The sequence below is a fragment of the Equus asinus genome, chromosome 21 (assembly GCF_041296235.1).
Source record: "Equus asinus isolate D_3611 breed Donkey chromosome 21, EquAss-T2T_v2, whole genome shotgun sequence".
Lineage (NCBI taxonomy): Eukaryota > Metazoa > Chordata > Mammalia > Perissodactyla > Equidae > Equus > Equus asinus.
Window position 1 is genome coordinate 82,821,217 of NC_091810.1, and position 12,182 is coordinate 82,833,398.

At 38.7% G+C, this 12,182-nt stretch overlaps 1 protein-coding gene across 1 annotated transcript in view; it reads left to right on the plus strand.

Moving 5' to 3' along the window:
• The window catches only part of PPP2R3A (protein phosphatase 2 regulatory subunit B''alpha), a 153,008-nt gene that overhangs the window by 16,874 nt on the left and 123,952 nt on the right, over positions 1-12,182 (plus strand). Inside the window, exon 2 of the mRNA XM_044755283.2 lies at positions 11,889-12,077. The gene's annotated coding sequence lies outside the window, so the exon portion shown is untranslated. The remainder of the gene's footprint in view (positions 1-11,888; positions 12,078-12,182) is intronic.

Genomic DNA, 12,182 nt, shown 5'->3' on the forward strand with positions numbered 1-12,182 from the left:
CCTCTAATACTTAAAAAATTACATGATTAAATGAAACTGGGTGAATGATGTAAAGGAATTGTCTACTATCTTTGCAATTCTTGAAATCTATAATTATTTCAAAATAGTGGGTTTTTTTAAAAAAAAATCATTATAAATATAGAAACATTTGCCAGGCGTGTCTTATGTTTACAGTTGCACATGTATTCATACATGCACCTTATTGACATTTGCTATTTCCTATTCTTAAAGCCAGTCTAGAGAAAATAATGTCAGATTGGTTCACCAAATACAAATAGCAAGGTAAAGATACCCTGTTGAATCTCATGAAATATAGAAGAGACCGAATCAAATTAAGATGCTTTCATTTCTGAAATCGATTGTCAATTGAAAGACTCCATGTGGTATTAAATAAGGAAGAGGTTTGCTCTAAAAAGAATTCATTTTCAACTTTGTATACAACTGGTGTTGTAGACAACTGAATGTTTATTTTATTATAGTTGATTGTACTCTTAGGTATTTAAAATTCTAAAAAGAAAAGATTTAAATGCTTGAAAATATGAAAAAGAAAATATATAGGGTTATTCTATCTGATTTGGCTTTTCATTTATTGGAGATAAAGCTCTACAATGTATTGTTTGCTGAGAACTTCTCTCAAAGAGCAGTATGAAACCATTTCTCCTTCCTTGACATATAAAAACTAAAACTCCAAATTTTCAAATTAAGCAGTTGATTTTTATAAGCTGAAAATGAAACAATTCCAAGTACCAGGTTATAAAAGCAGTTTGTTTATTTTGTATGCTATAGCACAAATTAAATTTCAGTCTATGTTTCAATATATATTTGGTGTTAAGTCCATCTTTTAATTTAGTACATTTGGCTGGAAATCCTTCTTTTAATTTTTTGACAATTTCATTTGACAACATATGATTTTCTTTACATGATAAAACAGTTCATCTACTGTGAAGTCAAAATTTGTCCTTAAATATTGTCGGTATAATTAAAGACTTTGCCACATGCACTTTATATTAAATCTTTAATAAAGTGCTGATCTAAGATAAAATATTTTTACTTAACATTGCTTTATCATATGTTGTACAAAAATTTTCTTAATGATTTTTTTTAATTCATAAGGAGGTTTCCAATATTACATTTTAAAGTGCGTTAGTCAAAAAAGGTTGGGAAACACTTATCTGCATCGTAGGCCTATCACTGAAATTGTACTGGTTGAGGTCAGGTTCGGCCTGCACCCAGAATGACCAGCCTGGAAAAGACATGTATCATCGTCGGAGTGTAGGGACAGGATGTGTCAAATGATGGCCTCTAGCTGAAGCGCACAGTATTGCTGCTGCTCACTTTCAGAAGGATAATAATTTCCTCCTTTCAATCCATGTTGTTGCTTTGGTCTTAAAAAGTAAGCAGATGGGCACATGTGTTGCTCAACTGCCCTCATTATAATCGAAGATTAGAATGTCAGAAAGATTCTGGGAAGCTAAAAAACTATGGTAAGTATCCATTACATATGATGATTTTTTGGCTAGAGATTATTAAATGAAGAGAGAGAACAAGTGAGGGAAGGAGGTAGAGTATTATGAAAGCAAGAGCTGAAAGAAAAAGAGGGACTAAAGATGTACAAGTAGAATCAATGAAGGTGTATGTTTGCATGTCATAGAAATTCATTGGTTTTAAGGAATAAATATCCACTTAAAGATACACAAGTAAAATTGTTGTTTATAGTAAAAATACACAGGGAGCACATCAGTTCACTCCAGTTTTATTAAGTACAGCCAGCCATCATAGAAACTGAACATGCTTCTGTTTTTCTTTCTCTCTATATCGCGTCTGCTCTGTTTTCTTAACACCAGCTTTTCCTGCCATGTTACTCATCCTATATGGCCCAAAACAGTCGCCTTAGCCATCACATCTATAGGACCTTTAAGACCCAGAGCTTTCAGCTAATTGACAGTGTTTCAGTGCTTTAGTTCCAAGTGCCCTGGAGAGAAAATGTGATTGGTCTACCTTGAGTCAGTGTCCCAACTAAATTTGACCAGGGATTGGAAAGCATGTGACATGTAGAGTTATCCCAAATAGTCTGTGGACAAGACAGATCTCTAAGAAGTAGGGACATCTCTTGTTCAGTACGTAAGAGAGAAGATTTGTTTGAAAAGGAATTGGTTGGTGCCCTGAGCTCTGGGGGTGGGGGGGAAAGAGGAGTATAAAATATGTGCCATTCCCCACCCCTGCAAAAAAAAAAAGATGATAAGAGTGTATTGGAAAGAAAGATTAGGTCAGTTTATAACATGAACCACCGTCCATTCTGTAGCCGTAGGCAGCTTCATTGCCCCAGTAATCTTTACAGATGGTTCCCACCCAACAGGAATGGAGGCCCTAGGAGATGAGGTGAAGTAAGTGACTAACTTTAGGAATATAACCAGAAATTTCCATAAGACCTGTACTGTAATGTCTGTCAAGATATAGATACCTTGGACCAAAGTCTGTTATCAGCTACGTTCATGATAAAAGTCTGTTTAGGCAGATAACAAACCAAACTGGGGATCTCCATTAAGTTCCGTTCAGCTTGCCTAGCTTGGTAACCACTGACATTCAAATGTCCTAATCCTCCCACTCCCACTTAGTGGGGTTTGATTTGTCTTATGCCCTTCATGCATAGCACAGGTGAGTAGTAACAGGGGCATTTATAAGGAGGAGCACCACAAGGGATAGGTGTACTGGGTGACAGTACTACCAGTAGAAGCTCTTAATTATCTCCAGTTATCAGTGTGAATGTGTCGCTTTTCCTAAAGGACTAAGACCAGGTTGACAAAATGTTTTGAGATGCTTAGGTAACCAAATGCCTATGCAAGAATGCATTCTCCAGGGATTTGGACATAGGGTAGCTAAGTTTGGAGATCACGGTGGTGCAGGTTCCCCCTTACTGGTGAGTCAGAGATCTATTTGATAAGTAGACTTTCATAAAAGAACTTGGCTAGCTATAGTACAAGCATAATTGAGCCCCTTGTTGGCAGTCTTTTTCATTGTGTGTGTTGGGCGCGAGTCTGTCTATAAAATAAGTAATTAATAAGAAACCTTCGCTGGGCCTCATCTGCAGAATACAGGGATCCCTCAATCCCACGTGTAGAATGTCAGCTGAATGAAGAACTTTGGGAGTGTCTCAGGGTACTTGTAGCCAAATGACAGGTTGGTGAGGCAAACTTGGTGACTGCCTTGACCCTAGACTTGGACCTGTCAGCTCAGTCTGAGATAATACATGTATGACCAGAAAATAAAAAGTCAGTCATGAACAATCTCACTTGCTGTATTACAGCACATAGCTCTCTGTTTATTCTCAACCTTCTTGCTCTCAAATTTCTGCCTCTATGCTCAACCTCCATACCTCATTCTGGCCTTTTGGTTTGAACCCCCATCATGTCTCCCCTTTGGCTTCTTGTATTTGAACTTTGCTCTCAGCTCTGCTTTCCGGTCTGATCTCAGTATCCTCTTCCCAAGCTCCCCCCTTCCCCAACACCCCTTTTGTGATATTGAATGAAAAATTTCCTGCTGAACTTGTGGCCATAGAGCCTCACTAGGTGGTAATTCAGACTTGTGCCCCAAAAGTTGTTTTGTTTAATTAGGTACTACTCTTTAGCCTATAGGACCGTACCCTTTTGTCTGAAATTGTCTTGTAGACAGACAGGTGCTTCATGCACTCTTCCAGTGCACAAGCTCAGAGATTCAGTGGATCAGTGCCAAAATGAACGAATGATCTTATTTGTGATAAAACCTCACCTGAGATATGTCCAGGGTGATTAAATAGAGGGGATCAGGGGCCCAGAAATAAGATCCCAAAGCTCTATCTAGGACAAAAACTAAGACATGGGGAACACTGGGTTCTGTTGAGGGACACATGTGAGACCTAGAGGGACACGTGAAGGTTGTGTCAGCTCAAAATAATCTGCATATTTTTCTTACCAAGAAATATTTCCATTGGTCTTTTGCCCTGTTCCCCTACCCTAGTTTAATTTTGGGGTGCTTCACAGCATCTGACAGTTCATATATTAAGAACTATATTTATGCTGTCCCCTGGCTATATGTGGGATGTGAGGATGAGTAAATTTCAGTGGCTTCCTGACTCGTCTCTGCTTCTGCTTCCCTGACCCATCACACTGCCACCTGAATCCCAGCATCACCTTCCTGAGAAACTATAGCAGAGCTATAAATGCTTAATAAATACTTTGTGAATAAACAGAAATTAATTCTAAGTTTCTTCTGTTCAGAGAATCTTTGCACTGAATCTTTGTATTTATATGTTTTCTCCAAATCAAATCTCATATTTCACTCTTCTGTTAAGTTACTCTTTTTTTCTTACCCTGATATTTGCAGCTCCTCCAGGTTTAGAGTCTTCTGTGCTTTCCATTTCCCTCCTGTTGACTTAATCTCACAGGTCACTAGTTCTTAAAAAAAATAAATAAGCTTTGTGCTTGGCTTTATGGTATGTCTTGTATATAGTTCTATTTCTGGATATGATGCCATTTGTGAGTATGCTTTTAATTATGTCCCAGTCAGTTTTGTTGTTGAACAAGCTCATTGTCTTAATTATGCTTATAAAGCTTGTCCATATACTCATAGTCCGAAGTTCAGGTAAGTAGCATTCACCTTATTCATTGGTTTTTAAGAGTCTAACTTTAAATTTTACTCCATTAACTCAATGTTATGATTTTATTTAATATGGCTATTTTATATGTCACAATTTCACCGTTCACTAATAAATTTATTAGGTTTTCATGCCTTCTGAAACACAAAATTGAGGTTAAAAAAAGAAACCTTTCTGTTCTTTCTATCCAAGTTACTACAATGACTTCAATGTTCTGTAGATTTCTTATCTCTTTCCTTCCTTCCTTCCATCATTCCTTTCTTTTTCTTGTGCCTACTAAGATTTTGATACAATTCCTGCCCTAGAGGTTGAGAAATCTGGGAGTATGGCAGGAACTCGGGTACTGACTACCCCAGCTCCTTTACCCTTAATACAGACATAGCATAGGACAGAGAGGCTTTGACGTTAGAGATACATGGGCTCAAATCAGTTTTTCCAGTTTCTAAGTATGTAATATAAGCCAGGGTTTTTTTGTAGCCTCAGTTTCCTCATCTGTGAAATGGAGATAACACTAACTTCGATGTTGACATAAAAATTAAATTAGATAAGGCATTTAAGTGCTCAGCGCAATACCTAGCATATAAATACTTTAAAAATCATCGTGTAATAACATGAATCTTTCCTTTGAGAGTTGGGTTCAAAAAGGGTCAGTCACCATAGCAGCATGCCTCTGCCTCTACCCGAAATGTTCACAGACAGCTCTCCCCACATCTAAGGAATACAAGCCCAAGAGAAGAGGCCTCGTAAAGGAAGCATGCCTAGTTCTTGCTCTCTCTCGTCTGTTGATGAGGGGAACGTGAATTCCTGCAGAGGGTGGTCTTATGCCTGATATGTGACAATTCCCTCAACTCTGCCAGTGGAGGCCTACAGAGGGGTGGTCTTATGCTGAACTCACCAGTAAATTTTTGGTAAATGATAGTCCTTTAGATTTGTGGTTATCAAAATATACTTTTAAATGTTCTAAAGGCTTAGGGTATGATCATGGGAGAAAGTGGCTGAGACAAGGTAGAAAACAAGATCAACGTAATTATCAGTGTGGAGAAAAGGTCAAGAAACTAAGAGCCCAAGATAGCAGAGGGATTATCTATTTGGATGTTGAAATCAATAAGAATTATAACAGAAATAGTGTTGGAGTGACCGTGAGTCAAAAGCTAAAATCAAGGAGTGAAAGAGAGTGACCTTGGGGAACCTTAAATACTGCAGTAAGGAAGGGTAGTGGGTGGTAGAGTCTAATGATATGTGATCACTGCAGGGGATTTTGGGAGATGGCAAAGGGAGAATGGACAGGAAGTAGTAATGCAGAACAAGAAAGGCATCTACCAGGCTCATGTTTGAAGAGTGTGGAAGAGAAAAAGAGTCATCATCTAAGAGGACAACAGGGAAAGCAGCATCCTCAGGGGAGAGCCTAGTTTCAGTTTAAATAAGAAGATAAAGGAAGTTGAAGAAAGCTTCAGAGGAGAAGTCAACGATATGGGGATTTTGCTGATATCTACCCTGAGTCCCACAGGGCTCACTGAAAGGACGGGTTAGAATTTCAGGAGATAGGATAGAGGTTTAGATTCCATCATCAGTCATTATCATCTCTCCCTTGCGTACCATCTCAATTCCTTTGCCGCTCTCTCACTTTACCACAGTGCTGATTAAATCCAGTTCTTGCCTGTTCCATGCCTGCAAAACCATGCTACTGAGCTTGCATTAAATTAATGATCATAGCCTCAAGTGGACCCATAATGTTGCCTGGCAAGCATACTAGATTTTCCCAGGGATTTTCTCTGTTTCATCTCCTTTTAGATGACTGTTGCATGTCTTCAGTCTCCTCATACGTTCACCGTCTCTTCCCTACCATTAACTTTGACAGTCTTGCTTCCTATTTCAGAAAAGCAATAGGAGAAAAGGAGCTTTCATCACCACAGCTACCCACTACCTGTAGTGGTATCCATATACTCTACTTTCTCTCCTGTTACTGTGAAAGAACTAATCTAAATGCTTTGTGATTCTTTCTCTTGTATCAGTTTTCCCCTTCTGAATCATTGTCTTATGTATGAAAATATTCTTTTATTTCTCCTCTCTTAAAAAGAAACCCTTTAGCTCGACTTTTCCCTCTAACTATTGCCTTATTTCACTTAAACTTCACAACAAAACTTCTTGAAAGAGTTGTCTATATTCTGTTGCTAGTTTTTCTCTTCCTATTCCTTTTTGTACTCAAGCCAGTCAGATTTCTGCCTCCACAATTTCATCAAAACCTCTCTTAATCGGCTACCAGTGATGTCGACGTCTATCGTTTCTCAATACTAGTTTGACTTAACATTCAGGAACAGAGTTAATCACCTGTCCTCCTTGAAACACTGTCTTCACTTTATTCTTAGATACTCGTCAAGAACTGAAGGATCTAAGATTTTACCCTATTTATAAGCTAACAAGTTCACCTGCCAGTTTCGTGAATGGTGGTAGAAGACACGAGACTTCTGGATCAGAGACAAAAGACAACTTATTACTTATGGGAGGAGCAGTAGCTGGACTAGTAGGATTTTTGTACTGGTTCCCCGAGCCCCAGTTGCCTCTGAGGCAATGTGAAGAGGACCAGATTACACTTGCACACATGGTGGATTGTTATTAGAGAGGAAACCTGATCTTAGAGAACCCAAATCTTTTATAATGGGTAATAAGCATGCTTTCTCTCTTTTCCAGAGGAAAACATTATCTTTATTATACTTTTCAGTAACCCTTTGCTCTGGAGGGAGACACTGCCAAGTCTTCTAAGGCTGTTTGCTTTACAAACATTCTTGAAAAGATAGTCCAGAACTATGATATCACATCAAATAGCATATTTGTCAAGACAGTCAGTGCCTTGCGTGGAACATGTGCAGAGACATGAGAGACCCATGGAAAATTGTCTGACGATTCCTCCCTCTCTGGCCACTTCTTTTCAGTCTTCTCTGCTGATTCCTCTTCACTTCCCTGAACTCAAGGTCTGTGCTGTCCAATACTGTAGCCACTAGTTCACGCAGCTATTTAAATGAAATTTTCAGTTATTCAGTTGCATTAGCCATATTTCAAGCACTCAATAGCCACATGTGAATAGTGGCTACCTATTAATGGCACAGATATGTAAATATTTCGTCATTACAGAAAGTTCCATTGGACAGTGCTGCTCTGCATGTTTCAGTGCTCCAGGGCTCAGCCTTTGGACGTTTCTTTCTATATTCCTATATATAAATAGATTTCTATAGAATCTTACAGAATAAGATTTATTATAGAATAAATACTTCTTTGTATTTCTTTCTCTTGTCTTTCTATAGCCACTCCTTGGTGATCTCATCTGGTCTCAAGACTTTAAATATGACTCTCAAATTTGTATCAGCCCAGTCTCTCCACTAAAGTCCAGACTCAATTCTCCAATAGCTTTCTGCACATCTTTACTTGAATGTCTAATGCACATCTCAAAAGTAACATCCGAAACTGAACTACTGACTTTCCTTGCCACCACCACTCCCTCTACCACCAACAAATCTGTCCTTTCTGCAGTCTTCCCAGTCTCAGTTAACGTCAGTTTTCTTCTTCCAGTTGTTCAAACAAAACAAGTTTTTAAAAATCAACCCTTAGATTCATCCTTGACCTCCCTCTTTTCTACAGAACCCATGCATCTGTCCCATTGACTCTTGTTTCAAAATATATACAGAATCTGACTACTTCTCACCCTTCCCCTGCTACCACCTGGTCCAAATCAGCATCGTCTTTTGCCTGGAGTATTCCAGGCAAATTTGGCCCCCTTTTTGGTCTCCCTGCTTCCATTCTTGTCCCCTGTAGTCTCTTCTCGTCAGAGCAACCAGAATGATCTTGTTAAAAAGAAAGTCAGGGGGCCAGCTTGGTGGTGTAGTGGTTAAGTTCACGTGCTCTGCTTTGGCACCCTGGGGTTTGCAGGTTCGGATCTTGGGTACGGACCTACATACTGCTTGTCAAGCCATGCTGTGGTGGCATCCCACATACAACATAGAGGAAGATTGATACAGATGTTAGCTCAGGGACAATCTTTGTCAAACAAAAGGAGGAACGTTGGTAACAAATATTAGCTCAGGGCCAGTCTTCCTCACCAAGATGTCGTTTCTCTGCTCAAAATTCTTCAGTAGCTTCCCATCTCACTCAGTAAAAGTCAAAGTCTAGTCACACTGATGTTCTCACTCTTGCTAAAATATTCAAGACATGCTAACTCCTCAGAGTCTGTGTAGTTGGTGTTCCCTCCACCTTCTTCCGCGCAACCCACCTCTATTCGCATACTTTTTCCCTCCTGATACTGACTTACTAAAGAGATCAGGCCAGTGGTCTTATAAAATGATCCATATCATGAATTTCTGTTTCCTCATGGTATTGTTTAACTTATTTCTCTTTTGGCTATATTTCCTGTAATTGGACATCAGATCTAAAAGATTGGTTAAAGCTAAGTATTTTTGGCAAGAAAACTCCATAAATGATACTAAAGTCTTCATATTGCATCATCTCGAGAGGTATATATTATCTGATTGTCCCACCGTTATTGAGGCTAAATTTAACTATGGTGTTAAGGTGGTGACTTTCAGATCCCTCCATTATAAATTTACATTTTTACCTTTGTGATTAACAAATAATCTGAGGGTAAATGATATTTTTTTTTTAATCCTGTGATTTTAAGAATATTTTTTAGTTGTGGAACTCTATTTTTTCAAATACTTTCTGGAGATCCAATATGTAAAACAGATAAAAGCAGAGCTGTTCTGATTGCAGTGGGAAATGCCTACTATTGGCAACTTCCAAGGAACTCTGACAAGCAGTCTGTAACTCAAAGAGCCCACCCAAGCACTTGAGGAGACAGAGGCCCAGAGAGGATACAGGAATGAAGTCTTAGGCCACTTAACGTGTCGTAAGAAAGGCTCAGTGCACTTTCTGTTAGAGCACGATTTGGGGAGCTCTGTCACTCCTTGGAAAGCTGTGGTTGTGGATGATCACTAGAAGGGCACTTGGTTTTTCCCTGGCAGTCCACCCACTGTTTTCAGTTGTCTGAGTAAGCTTTCTTTGACATTCTATCTGTTCTGCAGATGTGAAGATTTGAAATTACTTCATTTTTAGCAAGTGTTGGGTTGCAGTCTATTTTTTTTGTTTCCCTTTTGGAAATTCTTCATCCACAAAGAATCCCAGATTCAGACATTATTCATCTTATGTCTGGAACATTAAAATTTCGTGAGCTTCCATATGTCTTACCTCTTTCCACCTTTAGAATATTCAAAATGCTGCCACAGCTAAAGTCACTTCTATCATTTACTTGCTGCTCGCTTCCTTTCTGCACCTCACTTGTACAGCCTGATGTGCCTTAGTAGAGAATTGAGTAAGTAAATTCAGTATATCCACACAATGTATGTAAGATGTATGATGTAGATTTTTATTTTCAAGGAAAGATATTTTCCTCTGTTTATGGAAAAAGCAGGTAATAAACAATTAGTCTCACTTTTGTCAAAAAAAAAGGTATATATTCGCAAAAATCCCCATGTCTGTTTGTGTGTATGTGTATGTTTAAAGCAAAAAGAACATTTACAAAAATGTTCACATTGATTCTATCTCTAGGTGTGATCTCTGTTTTCCTCTTTATATTTCTCTCTCTCTCTTCTTTTTTTTTTTTTTGTGTTCCAGCAGGCATGTATTATTTCTACAGTCATTACTTTTGTAAAGATTAAAACTGTTGTAAAAAATAAATAACTTTCATCTCTCAAATCCCAGCTAAGTTGAAGGCAGTTCCAGGCTCCTTCCCAACTTACTGCTATCCATGCCATCCTTTGGGATTTTTCTCTTGTTCCATTCAAGCAAGTTTTCCCCTGACCCATTTTTCTATTTATTTTAGTCCCAATTCCTGGTCACCTTCTACACTTGCTCACTTGTACCAAAATGAACTTGTCAGGAAGGAAAAGGAGGATATAAAAATTATGTTCTCAAAAGAACTGTCACTAGAATGTGATCTCCATCAGGGTCCAGGAGGGCTTCAGTAAATACCTGTTGAATGAATTGATCTATTCCTTTTTGTTTCATTTCTTTTATCCCATAAGTTCCTACAAGACAGGAGTGTTGCTTGTTTTCTGTAATGCCCTGAACATTTTGGATACTTGATATACATTAATGAATAAAGTTTTTTTAAAAGATCCATAATTTACTTAATAAAGATGAATTTAAGATCTGTTGTCAACTTTGACCAGAATTTGTGCTTGCACAGGGTTGTGGAAAAGCACAGGATTTAAAGACAAAAAACTTCCGTTCAGGTCTTGCTTCTAGATTTGTGATCCTGGGTTGGTCACTGAAGCTTGTCAGCTGCCTTCTTTTATAACCTTGCTGATTCTCTTCTGCGCTCTGCAGAGCCCTTCTGCCTGGTCTGCCCGGCTTTGGTCTTACTTCCCCAAGTCTGTCCTCTGCAGTGCTACAGAGTGATGGGCCTACAGTGGAAGTCTGACCTTGGCTCCCCCTCTCTCCATTGAAACCTCTCAGGGGCTCTCTGATGCTTTGTTGCCTCTGCCTCACCCCTTTAGCTGTAGCACCTAGATGCCTGTCTTCAAACTTGACATTGGCATGATAGGAAACTCCTGGTAGCTCCTCACACATTCCATGCCACCTCCTGCCTTGCCCTCTTTGTCCACAAGGCATTTTCCCTTTCTGCGGGCACATACTTTACTCCAGGACCGGGCTTGGCAGTCTTCCTCTCTGGGGTGCCTTCCTTGATATAAAGGTGAGGTATCCTCTCAGCCCACTCACGTTATAAGCTGTTTGAGGCAAAATCATAGAATTTGTAGTTCTCATCTTAAGAGTATGTAGTATATAGCGGCACTCAAATGTTTAATAACTATGTTGTATATATGTTCTTGTAAACTGTCCAAATGATGTTTATCTACAGAATGTGTTAGATTTTTGTATGATCTCCTCCAAAATAAGAAAAAGACTTAGAAAAGGAAAATATGTGAATTAACTAAAATACTACCAGCAGACAGAGACAACTGTTGTTAATGTTTTGAAATATATAATAGAGAAGTTTTTTAAAAATTATAAAACGGTAAAAGTTTAACCTCCAAATTTTCCTTTCAGAGCCAGTTCTTAGAGAAATCAGTAGCTTTGCAAATATATACTTTAAAAATTAATAGCCAGTTCATTGTGCTTCCCGCTTCAAATAATACAAAATAATTCTCTGATAAAATATCTTTTTCCTAATTCAAACTAAGAAAAATATTTTTGCTTTTCTCATGTTCCCTAGACTCCAGAGCCATCTTTCGTCCTATTTTTCCAGAAGAGAAGGTGAAATCCCAGTGAGGGAAGTGACTTGACCAGCTTACTGAGCTGGTCAGTGCAGAAGCAGAAGCTGGGACGAGGAGCTCCTGACTGCCCACCTGGTGCTTTTCCCCTCGGCCACATATCCTGTTTCTCCACTAGAGTGAAAATAAAAGTAAGTTTTTAAGCACTTCCTAATCCCCATATGCTCAAATTAGGCCTGCTGCTGAGATGTTCTTATTTTACTTTTAGTCTCATTAAGACCTTACCCCTATACCTG